Source organism: Vulpes lagopus, chromosome 8, assembly GCF_018345385.1.
Source record: "Vulpes lagopus strain Blue_001 chromosome 8, ASM1834538v1, whole genome shotgun sequence".
In the NCBI taxonomy this organism is placed as follows: domain Eukaryota; kingdom Metazoa; phylum Chordata; class Mammalia; order Carnivora; family Canidae; genus Vulpes; species Vulpes lagopus.
Genome location: NC_054831.1, coordinates 110,193,116 through 110,208,566, shown reverse-complemented (window position 1 = coordinate 110,208,566; position 15,451 = coordinate 110,193,116).

Here is a 15,451-nt window from a genome sequence, read left to right as displayed (position 1 = left end):
GAAAAGTAAAACTACTGGCTTACTTATGAATATAGATGTGAAAATCCTTTTTGAAAAATCTAGCAAGGAAAAAAATTCATAAGCAAGTAGGATTAATCCCTTCTAGAGCAGTTTAAGATTAGAAAAATGCATTAATACAATTCACCATATTAATATATTTCAGTATAAAGACTGATCATAATAAATGCAGAAAGAAAATTCCAATTCAACTCAACTCTTATTCATGATAAAAGTCATGGCAAACTGGAAATTGAAGGGAATGTGTTTTCCTTGATAAATAGCATCTATCAAAAACTCATAGCAGATATTCTATATGGTGGTAAAACTTGAGAAGCATTATATTTAAAGTCAGTAATAAGGCAAAAATGATTTCTATTATCATTTTTATTCAACATTATTCTGGAGGTTGTATAAGGTGTAATAAAATAAGAAAAATAAAGCAGTAAAAGAATTTTAAAAGCATAAATTTTAAAAATTGCATTATTCCTATGCATTGTTAGTATCATTGTCTCCATAGAAAATCTAAAAGAATTTATAAAGTGTAAGATAGTGCAGTAAGGTTGCTAGGTACAAGATCAACATACCAGAAGCAGTTAAGTACTTACATGCTGGTGAGACACTATCAAATATATAGTTGAAAAAAAATCTAATTTATAATAGCAGCAAGCGTTATGAAGTGCCTGGGATTAAATATATACCAAAATGTGCAAGGCTTTCATGATGAACATGATAAAACTTTATGTAAGATCATAAAGTACTATAAAAATAAATTCAAACTATTTGTGGAAAGATGGCTCAACATTACAAACATAACCATAATCCTTGAGTAAATTTGTAAATTCAGGGTGCCTGGGTGGCTCAGTCAGTTGAGTGTCTGACTCGATTTTGGCTCAGATCATGATCTCGGGGTCCTAGGATCAAGCCCCACATCAGAGCTCCACGCTCAGTGGGGAGCCTGCTTGAGATTCTCTCCCTCTCCCTCACCTCTGTCCCTCCCCCTGCCTGTGTGTGCACTCTCTCTATTTCTCTCTTTCTAAAATAAATAAATAAATCTTTTTTAAAAATCTGTAAATTCAATACGATTCCAATCAAAAGTCCAGCAGGTCCTTCTTAGAAAGTCACCAGTTGATCCTGAAATTCATATGGTGTCATAAAGGTTGTTCAATCACATTCAGTAACTCTAAGCTATTTTCACCATCACCATCATCTCCATGTACAACATGGACACAAAGCAAGGACTTCAGGTCTCTCTAGTGATAATCAATTTCTGTTGTGATTTTCTTCCAAGAAAATGCATCTTGGAAATGGCAATTGCCTTTTCATCAGCTACTGGAAAGACAAGTCTCATGACATTGCTTTTGCCAGCACAAAGACATTTGTTTACTGGAACTATCAAGCAGTTGCTGACGTCCAGGCCCCCGTGAGGCCATTACAAATGACAGTTTCTTACACACTAAGGATGCCTCACCTGACAGTGCAATGCCAGGAGACAAAAAGACACCATTTGAGCATGAATAAAAAACAGAGGTCTCTTTAGAATGTGAAGCAACACTTGTCGAACAAACGTGACCTTACTGTTTTCTCAGGAACCAAGGAAACTTCCCACCATTTCTCTGGTTGTGATATTTGGTATTTTTACATGTCTTTCAGGAAATGCCATCCTTAGAAGGATGAAGGCTAGACTATCCCACTGGATGCTTAGGCTTCTCATTTGATCTTCATTCATTAACATAACAAATATTTATTGAGCATTTACTACATGCTGGGCAGAGTTCTAAAGGCTAGAGGTGCAGCCATAAATAAAATGGTCAGAAATACCTTGCCTTTGAGGTGCTTATGTCCTAGTTGGGGGAGGTGGGTGTAAATGAGGTAATGAAGTAAAATACATAATATGTTTGCTGGTGGTGAATGCTTAGCAGAAAGATAAAGCAGGAAATGGGACAGGCGGTATGTGTGAATATATATATGGTAGTGGCTTAGGGCTGAGGGGGTGTCTAGAAGAGAGAAGGTGACACAAGTAAAGATCTGTTGGAGATGCAGGAGTGAGGAACAGTGTTATGAAAAGAAGGAACAGTAAATACAAAGTATTTGAGGAAGGAGAGTCCTGGCTCATTCAGGAGACATCAAGAAGTCCATTATGACTAGAATAAAGTGAGCACAGGGCAGAGTAACAGATGAAGTGGAAGCAGTGGGGAAGGACCCCAGTTGATGCTGGGCCTTAGACACCCTTGTGAGGAACTGGCTTTTACTTGGAGAGGTATGGGGAGCTCTAGAAGGGTTTTGAGCAGAGGAGTGACAAGACCTGACATATGTCATTAAGGTATCCCTCTGGCTGCTGCCCTGTCTGCAGACCAGAGGGGGCTTAGGTGGAAGCTCAAAGTCCAGGTAAGAGGCCACTGAAGAGCATTTGGTGATCAGTGGTGGTACTTGGGCCAGGAAGGCAGCGAAGGAGAGGGACCCCAAGCTTCCACAGCATCATCTTCCCCTAAAGCCCAGACATTGCAGGAATTCAAGCCTCTCAAGTGCCCTGTGGCCCCTGAGAACACTTTGGTAAGAAATTGCATTATTTCAGGGGGAGCTTTATCACAAGCATATGGGGATTGTATTCAGATGAGGTAGCCACATCTAGTGGGGGGTGGAATGGATTCTGTTTTGCCCAACCCTGGCTGAAGACAGTCTTCTAGAAGATCCTTCCCCTGGGTGAAGATCCAGAGGTGAAGCCACGAATCCTTTGCAGAACCTACTGGAAAGAAGAATTTTCTGATGTGGTCAACAGCCCCTCCAGACATTTCCAGTTGTCACCAACACCCTGGAACAACAGTGGGTTAGTGAACCTGACTTCCTCTACTTGATAATAAATATGTGAATGTAGATAGATATAGACAAAAAGATATACAGTGATAAATCCCTGTGTTTTTCATTACTACTTATTGATCTACTACTATGTGCCAGGCATCACATTAAGACTTCAACATAATTTATCTTATTTAATCCTCTGAAACAAACTCAGCATGGGGGAGGTATAAATAGCCCAGTTTTACAGATGGAAAATCAGGACTCAGAAAAAAGACACAAGTCTATACATCCATTAAGTGATGGAGTTAATATGAAAGCTGGCCTGGCCTCAAAGCCTTATGCTCTGTCCACCATCCCACACTGCCTGGAATTGGTTGACAGACACTATTTCTCTTTTTTTATTATATAGTTGGCATACAATATTATATTAGTTTCAGGTGTACTGCATCCGTGATTAGATATTTATCTATATTATGAAATACTGACCACCATAAGTGCAGTTACCATCTGCCACCATAAAAAGTTATTACATTATTATTCCCACACACCCTATCCTGTATGGCCAATGGTATAGCCACCGTCATCCCTGTGACTTATTTACTTTATTATTAGAAGTTTGTATCTCTTGATCCTTTTCACTTATTTTGCCCATTGCCACATGTCCCTAACCTCTGGCAACCACTACTTTGTCCTCTGTACTTACGAGTCTGTTTCTATTTTGTTTGTTCGTTTTTTGTTTTGTTTTGTTTTTCTTTTTATATTCCACATATAAGCGAAATCATACAGTATTTGTCTTTCTCTGTCTGACTTATTTCACGTAGCATAATACCCTCTAGGTCCACCCAGGTTGTTGGGAAAGGCAAGATCTCATCCTTTACTGTGGCTAAGGTATATTCCATTGCATGTAAATACCACTTGCCTTTTGACCATTCATCAGTTGATAGACACTTAGGATGTTTCCATATCTTGCCTATTATAAATAATGCTGCGATGAACATAGAGGCACAGGCATCTTTTAGAATTAGTGTTTTTGTTTTCTTCAGCTACATACCCAGAAGTGGAATTGCTGAATTGTATGGTAGTTCTCTTTTTCACTTTTTGAGGAACTCAAAAAGTACCATGCCCAACCAATGAAGTCCCCTTTTTGCTATATCCTCCACAACACTTGTTATTTCTTGCCTTTTTGATACTTGCCATGCTGACAGATTTGAGGTGATTTCTCATTATGGTTTTGAGTTGCATTTCCCTGATGATGAGTGATGTTGAGCATCTTTTCATGTATCTGTGGCCATCTGTAACCTTCTTTGGAAAAATGTCTATTTTGATCCTCTGCCCATTTTTTTTTAAGATTTTATTTATTTATTCATGAGAGACACACACACAGAGAGAGAGAGAGAGAGGCAGAGACACAGGCAGAGGGAGAAGCAGGCTCCATGCAGGGAGCCCGATGTGGGACTCGATCCCGGGTATCCAGGATCACACCCTGGGCTGCAGGTGGCACTAAACTGCTGCACCACCGGGGCTGCCCCTCTGCCCATTTTTCAATTAGATTTATTTTTTTGGTATCAAGTTGTAGGAGTTCTTTCTATAATTTGGATATTAACCCCTTATCGGATATATTGTTGATAAATATCTTCTCCCATTCATTAGGTTGCCTTTTTGCTTTGTGGATGGGCTCTCTCACTATTCAAAAGCTTTTTAGTTTGATGTAATCCCAGTTCAGATACTGTTATTTCTGAGGGTGGTTTCTGGTTCATTTTAATGGGAGGTTTTGTGGACATGAACTTTATCTGATCTGTCACTTGGATTCTTCTTTATTCCTAAGTAAATGGTGTAGAACAGCAGTTACCAACCTTTTTCCTAAAGGATCAGACAGAATATTTAGGCTTTGTGGCTATCTGGTCTCCATTACAACAGCTCACTTCTCCTGTTGTAGCAGGTACATGACCATAGGCAACACACAAACAAATGTGTGGGGGCCGTGTTCCAGTAAATCTTTCTTTATAAAAACATGTGACCTCGGCCCCTGGGCCAGAGTTTGTGAGGCCCCTAATGTTGAGGCTGAAAGAATCGTTCCCAGATCTGGGCTGACTGGTTCACCACCCACTGAATGTGCAACCTTCAAGAATTTATTTCATCTCACTGCATGAAATTGAGACAAGGTTGTGAGGATCAAATAGCTAAATATGTATGTTACTTAGAATTTCTCAAAATGAAAAGTATTATTGTGTGCTTTCCTTCAACATTAATTTCAGCATAAAGAACTCAAGCCTAAGCCAGCCTACAGACCTTAAGATCTCAGAGGAAAGAGCACTGTGTTTTGGATGAGATCCTATTGATTTTCAGCATAGTCCATATTTTCGTTGAGTACCAATCTTGTGCCAGTCATGAGATGAGGATGGAAGGTGCTGATGCCCTGATGTGCTCTGTGATAATGTTTGAGTTTGAGAGAGTACGTATTTTGTTTATCAATGAAAAAAAAAAAAAAACAACCTTTCAGACCAAACAATTATTTTAATTTAGTGCTTTTGTGTTTTAAAACCAATCCACTAAGATGTGACTCTGAGGTCCTTAAGTACAATTCACATCTGAATTTGACTCCAGTCGAGTTTGGTCATTACAGTTTAACCACAAGGGTATTAATTGAAACACTAGGAAATACCTCTGGTCAGTTTCATTATCTAATGGCACTTGGGCTTTCTAATGCATCTTAATAAGAGCTCCTGCATATGCATAGACTAGTAGATTTTACAAGGAACAGTTTATACTGATTAAAAAAATAAATAAAAACTCGCCACATTCTCCTTAGGCTTCAAGTACTTATTTTTTTTTCTATTAATTTTTCCAAATACGATTGTACTTTAGGACAATTGCTGGATTTCATTAAACGCTATTAGAATTTTTGCTGTTGTTGTTGGTCTATAAAATTTAAAATCCTCTGCTGGTTCAACTTATATATCTGAATTGAGTTCCCTAATGTTACTGAGTGCAAAGATGCATTCCCTCAAGTGTTCATAATTTCCACACACACAAAAAAATGGTAGCTTTATGCTAGACATAACATTTTGTTTTCCTTGACTTCCTTTAAGAATTAAGTGTACCATTTGCTAATTAAATTACTCAGTATTGACTCTAAAACTTTCTGTTTAAAACCTGATTTGATAAAAAGCCATTTGAAATGTTAGTCCACTGTGTTCTTTCAGGGTGTGGGAGCACTGATACTTCATGCTCGACACATGATCTGGGTTCCACAAGATTATATTTTTGTTTTGAAACATATTGAGAACACAGTCTAAAATAAAAATTCTCAAAGCTGTAATCATATCAATTTATTAAGTACTGACTGAGTTCAATTCAGATTTATGAGGGGGAAAAAAGGAAATAAGAAATAACAAAGTCCTAACCTAATAGAGAGAAATTGTGAAAAGACCTCCTTTTATTTTTTTTCTTCAAAGTTGGCTCTTGTTCAAGCTACATATGGTCACATAATCTTTTAAAAAGCACAACTCAAGTCTCAATTTAATTATGTAATAGCATAAATGGAATTACATTGTTGATGAAGTTCAGTGCTTTGGCTTAAATGCACCAGGCTGGCTGAGTGACCCTGACTCAGTGCACTTGGCCATTGAGGCAGCCCAGGGCGCCTCCACTTCTCGCCTCCCTAGAACTAAATCACAGTCACTGGGCTGGATGGATCCTTCATATTCATGGCATCCCAGTCACCTTGTAAACATGTTCATAATGCAAGGTTAATAAGTGCTTTACAGGAATGCATTCTGCACTCTCTTTCTCCTTTTTGTATTTTTGGGGGGCCAGGGATTAGCTAATGGAAAAGCTTTGGCTCTCATAGAAGAATTCTAGCTTGAACTCTGAATGGAGACTGGGTAAATATTTTACCATGCATTTTATCTTGAGCTCTATACCTTTCTAGCTGTCTGCCGCAGAGGCCAGTCTCCATATGGCTAATGATCTGCAAGGAACATAAAGGGCCTGCAGATCAGCCTTTCTCCTTTTATAGATGGAGCAACTAAAATATGGGTGAGTACCTTTGGCTACAGGTCATACCCTCAGTGGCTTGAACTGGAGCCTGGCTCTTCTGATGTCAGCCCCAGCCGTTGGGTTAACACCACCCTGTGGTGTACAAATCACCAAGCTAGACTCCCTCCTGTCTTGGCACTGTCAACATATGCTTCCGTCATGGAACACATCACTGTGTCCTGGTGTTTTCCAGTAGAGTTGAAATTCTTCAAGGGATTGCTTTTTTTTCTCCTCTGTATTCTCGGCCTCTAAAACAGGGTCTGTCACATATTTATAAATGGCACTGTGACTGGAGAACTGTCTCTGCACGATGACAGATCTTGATACTTTACAATTATTAACTCATAGAGATCTGTTTTCTCAGATAAAGAAACAGACCCAATTAAAGTTAGGTCATCTGCCCAGGTTCTCATTACCAAGCAAGTGGCGAGTAGGATTTGGACCTGAATCTGTCTCCCAAACCCACACTTTTTATGTCATACCCAGGACTAATGGAGCATGAGGTGGAAAATGACAAGTTCCTACAGGAACCATATTTGAAACACCATGGGACTTGTGGAAGGAATCACCATTGGCCAGGAAATCTCCTGGGCATATCTACCCTCCAGGATTCTCAAATAACATCCGAGTGAGTCCAAGAGCTTTCTCCCCTGCTCATTTTCCAGTGAGAGTTTGTCCATGGCAGTGTGCTATACCTTTTTGCCATTAGACCCGAGAGCCATAGGAGATTAGCCTCTTCAGTGGAGGAGAAGGAGAGCACTGTGGCCAGGTTAATCAGAAAGCATGCCAAGGTACTTCCACTAAGCCCCAAATAGCTGTGCTAATGCAGGGCAAGCAGCAGCCCGTGAGCCACTTAGCAACTGAGCTTGAGCCTCTTAGTGGTGGGTAAATCCAACCATGGCTCACACAGGAAGCCACCTGCCAGAAAACCACTTGGTCAGAGCACCATCCCCTGCCGCTGCCATGTGTCATGCTACCTCATCAAAATCACTCAGCTGCTCCTTAAAATTTGTGAAGCTAATCCTTGACCATTCAACCCATTCTTGCCAAGCTCATGCTTACTGGTCATTAGCTACAACACCAACTTACATCGTCTGTGAAAAAGGATTTGTGGTGATATTTCTGGCCTTTGAACCTAACATACGATGGAGGGATGCCTTCTCACAACTCACTAACCTGCTCCCATTAGAAGGAAGACTTCTGGTTCAAATGAACCAGGGTAACTTACAGAGTAACTATTTCTGTTGTTTCCTCTTCTATGACCTTGCCTTTTTAAAGAAACATCTATGGTTTTGTTCACTTCCTTACTTTTGAAAAAAAAAAGTCATCCTCTTAGAAATCAAAAGTCATCTCTTCTTCATTTTAAGTGAGGTAGTAGGAGGTAATAACTCATCAGGCTTCCCTTTTTGCTTGGATTGCCAGGAAGCTCCAACCAGAATTTTTCATTGCATATGCTTTCCCTTAGCTTAGATAGAGTCACCATAATCACTACCCCCTTATTACTCAACATTGTTCTTTTTCTATTCTTTTACTGTTTCTGACCTTTTTTTCGGGGGGGGGGGCCTACCGAATTATTTTTTGAAAGGCAGAGGAGTATAAATAATTGAATCATTCTTGACCCCAATACACACTGCAGATAAACGTAGTCTTTCAGAAATGATTCTTCCCTTCACCCTGCCATTCTAAAATTCCCGCTGGCACATCCTTCATATGAGCAGAGAATCACTGATTCTATACCTTGCATTTGGCCTCCAGCCTAGACCTCAGACACAGACACGGAGTTAGGGCCCCTCTTTGAGAACTCAGGACGATCAATATTATTGCCACTGGCAGATTCCGGGCCCCTCCCTCAGCCTCCCTCCAACAGGTTACAGGATCAAGATATTCTGATGCTTGTTATCACTTATTATGGCTGACATACAACCATCCGAGAATAACATCTATTTTAATGTCTGAATTATTTTTTCTAAAATTAATGGGCAAGATCCTAAAACTCTCCTTATTACAAAAGACAATTTGATTAATCACAAATAAAACCCCTCTGAGCATAAAACGAATAAGGTTTGAGCCACTTCGAGTTATTTTTTCCTGTCTGATAAAACCATTATCACGTTTACAGCTTTTACAATGCTGAACCACATTCCTTTGATCATCTTATAAAATTAATTGATCTTGCTTATCTATTGTTCTATTTTAAATCATTTAATTGAGGATATTAAGAGAAGTAATGGTAACAACTAAGGCATTTATTAGGCACTGATGTTCAAACTTGCAGTATGATTTTCATAATCTCAATTTCTCTATCACCAAATTCTATTCTTGTGGGAATTTACATATAGAACACCTCTAGCCACAAATAATTTGCTATTGCTTAATGTTCTGAAGGACAGACATACGCTGTGGCAAATCACTGTAGCTATACTTAATTTTAATTATTCTTTTAAATCAGATAGATACCCTGCAGTGAAATTCTTATAATTAAATAGAAATTAAAAGTTTCTAAAAGCCTTAATTTCAACTTCAAATTTAAATGCAAATGAATGCAGGAAAGAGTCTCCCTCCCCCACCCACACTCTCCAAAATTATGAGAGAATTCCCTAAAAGCTTGGGCTGATCATGAAAGCTTATTTTGGCTTCAAAGAGACGCCTCAGCTCCAAAGCCATTTCATTTTGTGAGGCCTGGCCAGTGCCACCTACTAGATAATCTGGAAGACCCAGTTTCCCCAAATGACAGATGCCCAAGAGAATTCTTTTAGTTTGAGTTCCCCTGGAAGTAGAACCTGTGAGAAGGATGCAAGTGCAAACTGCAGGGAAGTGGTCCCAGGAAACTGAGCCGTAGAATAGAAGAGCGAGACAGAAAAGGAAGGTAGCCAATAAGAGGTATGTTAAATCAGTTGAACTGGGACTTGAGCCTGCTGGAGAACACTGGAAGTCAGTGTAGAATGCGGTGGGTCTCAGACTTATCCCATCAGACGAGTAAGGGAGCTGGGGTGTTTAACCACCCCTCCTGTCAGTCCTTGATGTGGTGTGCTTCCGAGCAAGTCAGCTCCCTGGCACTGAAGTCCTTGTGTGTGAGCCTAGTGAGGGCCTCAGCCTGAGAAAGACCCCAGGAAAAGGGCCTCAGGTCCTGAGAATCCCCGAAGGACCTGAAGAAATCAGGCCCCAGGGGGTACCGACAGCATCCCCTGCAAGGAGCTAGCCTAGAAGTTCCAAACTAGCAGCCTCCCTGGCTGGATGCAGCCGGCAGCTGTGTTTCCGTTGACTCATACAAAGTTGTTTTGTTTTTGTTTTTAACATTGAAAAGTTTTACCCAAGAATTGGGATGTCTGCATTCTTTGAAAAAAATTGATCTAATCGATATAGGACAGGATTGGAAACTTTGGAGCAAATTGACTACCCAAAATTTGGTGACTAAGTTGTATGTGCCAAATATGTACCCTGTGGCATATATTTACACAAAAGACCCTAAGACTAGGTCCTTATCCTCCAGAAAGTGACAGATCCTCCCTGCAGCAAAGCTGTGCCAAGTGGTCTCTGAAGCTTGGAGGAAGATGCAACATGAGAAGGACTAGCTCTCAGAGTCCTGGGCAAATGCACCAAACTTTTTTTTTTTTTTAAAGATTTATTTATTTATTCATGACAGACAGAGAAAGAGAGAGAGAGAGGCGGAGACACAGGCAGAGGGAGAAACAGGCACCACGCACAGAGCCCGACATGGGACTCAATCCTGGGACTCCAGGATCACACCCTGGGCTGAGGGCAGACACTTTTAACCGCTGAGCCACCCAAGGATCCCAAATGCACCAAACTTTGTTCTCCAGCTATATCCTGGGACAAATGTGCCCTCCAGGCCTACCCATGGTCCAGCCATGATGGACTTATATAGCACTTGGGGGTGCACCAGGCACTCTTTTAAGTGCAGCGCATGCATTTAATGAATTCTTGCGACATCTTATGGGGGTAGGGACTATCTATGGAGCAGGAAACATCTTTCCCACAGAGAAGTGGATGCTCAGCAAAGTTAAGTAACTTTGCCAAGGTAACACAGTAAGAAGCAATGCAGTCTGAATGCACTCTGAGTCCAGAGTTTGGGCCCTTAACCAGTAGAGCACTGTCTCTAAATGCCTTCCAGAAACAGAACCAATGCCTACCTCCTCTCTCGTGTTCCTGTCACTCCTCCCAGCTAGAGCCCTCTGGAGTCATCCTGGTAATTCAAGATCCAGCTTCCTGGCTCCCTCCAAGGTCTGCCTAGACTCTCCACCACTCCAATCACAAACTTTTGCTGAATTTCTGCATCACCTTGAGTCTGACCTCTGCAACCTGACACTGAACCCCACAGGGTCACTGACAGGGGTCACAGTTCTGAGGGTAGGAAAAAACATATGGTAGGCAAAACCACAACTGGCTAGATCAATTTCTCATCCAAAAATAAGAAAAGTGGCATTAAACATATTTTAAAAAATACATTGATATCGATGTTTCAGACAGCGTCTGTTTCTGAAAAAAAAAAAAAAAGCTTCTTTGCCTCTAAGAACTGCTGTGGAAGGTGACATTGGCTGTGACCTCAAGGTGCCCCAAGAAAGATGTGCCCTTGACTTTTATGCCGTGATCTCTATTAAAGTTAACAGACTGGCTCTTACTGATTTGAAATTTTAATATCATCTGCACCTGAAGTCATATCTCTGTTTTCCAAAATCCTCAACAAAATGTTAATGTCTTCACAAATGATTAAGGTCCTTATGGATACATTTTTTTCTGGACTATCTCTCACTCAAAATTCACAAAACTCTCTTTATACAACACCCTAGGTCTTTCCACATCTTCCTGAAGTAAACTTAGAAGTCTTCAGGGGCAGGTAGGTTATGAGAGCAAGTAAAGTGACCCAGGTAAGAAATAGGATAAATTGGAGGTCACTGGAATGTAGGTACCTTCTATTACTGAGGGAAACCCCAAAATCCATATCGCAAAAATCTCCCCGATGATAAATATTGCCAACTAATTTGATTTTTTTCAATGTAATGCAGACCGAATTTCATGTGTGTGTGAGCTGCAGAGACCCAGTTAGTAGGCTAGTAGGCAGTGCGCCTAGTAGGCAGTCATTGTCATGTTTAAGCACGTGAACTTGTCACATATCAGTGGTGACAGAGGTTAAAGTTCTGAAATCTACACATAAAACCAGTGCTGTGATTGCCAAGGGTTTCGATGCTTCTTTTGAGGCATTCCACTTTTCCTTCCCAAAGCAGTAAACACCCAAAGGAGACTTGCACCTGTCAACCAATTGAGTCTTTCATTCAACAAAAATTTATGAGCACCTGCCCTATGCAAAGTCCCGCACTAGACACTGGGGAAACAGGAGTTAACAGGAAGACCAAAATTCTCCTCCTTCATGGAACTTACCTCTTAATTAGAAGATGACATCCACCACACCTGAGAAAATAGGAGTTGGGGCAGGTGCCGGACGAGACACATTGAAAGGACTGATGTCACTGGGTGCTGAGCTCAATGCAGCCAGGCTCTACCAGCTGCCCAGCCCACAACCCACTTCCACTTCAGACCTGGGAACCTCACGGTCATTTTGATCTCATTTTTTGCCTACAAGTAGCTGTATCCCAAGCCAGATTGAATATAAGCCCTGGCACTTTCTCTGCTTCATCTCTGCCCACACTTCGAGGCTGTACACGGCAGCTTTGATTGTTTCACTGAAAACCATTTAGCAGACGAAATATCTCCCTGCAAAGAGTGATCGTCCCTTGACCTGTCCTTTCAGGCTGAAGTCAGCGGGAGATGCTAAGAAGGCACGTGTGTTATTTGACAAGTGTTACATCTGCTACAACAGCAGAGACACAACCTTAACGCTCATCGCATGGTGCCATTTTGAACCCGGTGCGCTGGCGGGATGGCATTAAGGGGTAATGGGAAAGCTGATGGCTCACGGCTGACACACCGGGATGCACAGACAGCAAAATAGCAGAGCGGTTATTTGCTGTGATTATGATCGTAACCCTAACACGGGACTCAGACACTCATTTTGCTCCAGAGATGTGCATGTGCGGTGTGGGGGTTCTTGAGCCGCTTTGTGGTTGAGAGAGTGGGGACATCTCGGTGACACATAGCAAATCAAAGTGAGGATCTCCCCCACCCCCATTCCCATCCTCGCAGAAATAACACAAACTCAAGGACACTTGCAATAGGAGCAGCCAAGGGGTAGTGTTCTTACTAGAAGGGATTAGATGAAGTGTGGGTAAAAGCAAGTCTCATCTCCTCATGGAAAATACTGGATGTGGACATAGTAGAGGAGTAGCAGCAGGCTATCCGGGTTCAAGTTTTAGCTTCATCTAAGCTGCATGAATGGAAGGTATTTTTATTTGTTTTGTGAGGTTGGTGTCTTGTCCAGTTTTTTTTTTAAATTTTTTTTAATTTATTTATGATAGTCATACAGAGAGAGAGAGAGAGAGAGAGAGAGAGAGAGGCAGAGACACAGGCAGAGGGAGAAGCAGGCTCCATGCACCGAGAGCCTGATGTGGGATTCGATCCCGGGTCTCCAGGATCGCGCCCTGGGCCAAAGGCAGGCGCCAAACCGCTGCGCCACCCAGGGATCCCCTCTTCTCCAGTTGCCATAGGACTGCCACTGTCAAATACGGAGCCCTAGTAAGGGGCTCCATCCGAGGCCCATTTTATAGACGAGGAAGCAGAGACCAAGGAAGTTGAGTGCTTCCTGGAAGTCACACACCAAGCATCTCCTCTGGGCCAAGCAGCACTGTCCCCTGTGCTGGACCCAGAGAGGATTCAGATGGGCCCATCAAGGAAGCATGAAGTATCACTTCTGCTTGGGGTAGAGATTGACCAAGGTGAGGGGAAGCCCACAGGAGTGTGAGACAAACTTTAAGATACTGGTAGTGGGTCTGTCTGCACCCAAATCCCATTCTCCTTTTTAAATAATTGCCTATTTTGACTTACAGAGCCATTTAGATTCCACTGATCTATCTACCATGGGCACTAGAAAGAAAGAATATATATGTTCTAGCTAACTGATATAGGACATATCAGTTGACTAGCTTTTCAGTCATGAGTGACGGGAAATACAATTCAAACTGCTTAACAAAGGAATATTTTGCATTTTAATTTTATTCTTATTTTTTTCACAAACTGATCATTTTTGTTATTTTAATTTTTTTCAACAAATAATTTTTAAGTGTGTTCTTATAGGTAAAAAAAAAAAAAAAGATTGTCACCTTCAGGCATGGCTGGATCCAGTGGCTCAAACAACATCATTAAGATTCAGTTTCTCGCCACTTCTTAATTAATGTTTCCCTTCATGTTGGCTTCACCCTCAGGCAAGTTTTCTTCATGTGGCAGGTCCCCAGCACCTCCAGGTTCATTCTTCATAGCTCCCAGCCTTACGAGAAGAGAAAGCTTCTTTTCTCCACGCAGCTTAAACAAAATTCCCATGCCTGACTCTCATTAGCCCAAGTTATGTAACATGTCTATCTCTGAACCAATTGCTGTGGCCAGAGATAGGATTGTCTGATGGACCAAATCAAACCACAGGCGGGCAGTGGAGTCCAAACTCCCCAAACTACGTTGGCTGAGGTTACAAGAGGGGGCAGTTGCCCTGGAAGAAAACTGAGGTGGTTGTCAGAGGGCTGATCTGAGACACAAAGATGCCCATCAAAGGAGGCTGGCCTTTGAAGAGAAAGCTAAGACCATGAGGAACCCCTGTGCCGGTCGTGGGCCTGGGGAAGGTGGAGTGGAGGTCTCCCCAGGTTGCTAGGATTTCATTCAGTGGAAAACATGCAGGTAATTTTAATTCCAAAGAAATAACCAGATTGAGCAATTTCCTGTATTGGTATTCCTAAAAAACTAACTAGCAAAACCGAAAACCAACAGCGACAACAAAAAAGCCAACACCAGCCACACACCAAGCACCTCTGCCTTCGGTGCCTACTGCTAGAGCGCTGACAGATTGCCAACACACCTGCCGCGGGCCTTGTTCAGCAACCTACATATTTAGGCCGCCTTCTCGGGGGCACTGGATTCCGTGGCGGAGACACTCTTGCATATTTATTGCAACGGTGCTCTGCGCGCATGCTGTGTGTTGGCTTGCTGGCTCTTCACGTCTATTTCCAGGCTTTGTATTGATTTGAATAAAATCATAATTGCCACAGAAGCCTTTGTAACTCAACTGGAAGTGATCCACTCCCCAGTGTAAGATGTACCATTTGATGTCATTCTAGACTGTTCTTATCTCGTCTCCGAGTGACTCAGAGTATTCTGGGTTGCTTGACTCTCTCCCCCTTGCAGATGCCAGATGGAATCCTGCAGATTAAGGGGTCGAGAACAGTCAGTGTACACAGCTGAAGAGAGAGCACTGCTGCAAGCTGCGTGGGGCTGGGGTTTGCTTGCGGAACTGTAAGCCCTTCAAATAGCTCCTGTCCTAGAGTTGGTGAGCACTACTTTGAGATGATTCTTGGCCTCAGTTTCTCTTATTGGAGAGAAAGGGGTGGGGAAGCAGCTGTAGGAGAAAAAGCTAGAGTCCAGCTGTGTTAAAACCTATTTGAGTTTCACGGTTTCCCACAAAGCTTGAAATAAACAGCATTTAGGCACGAGTCACCACGCC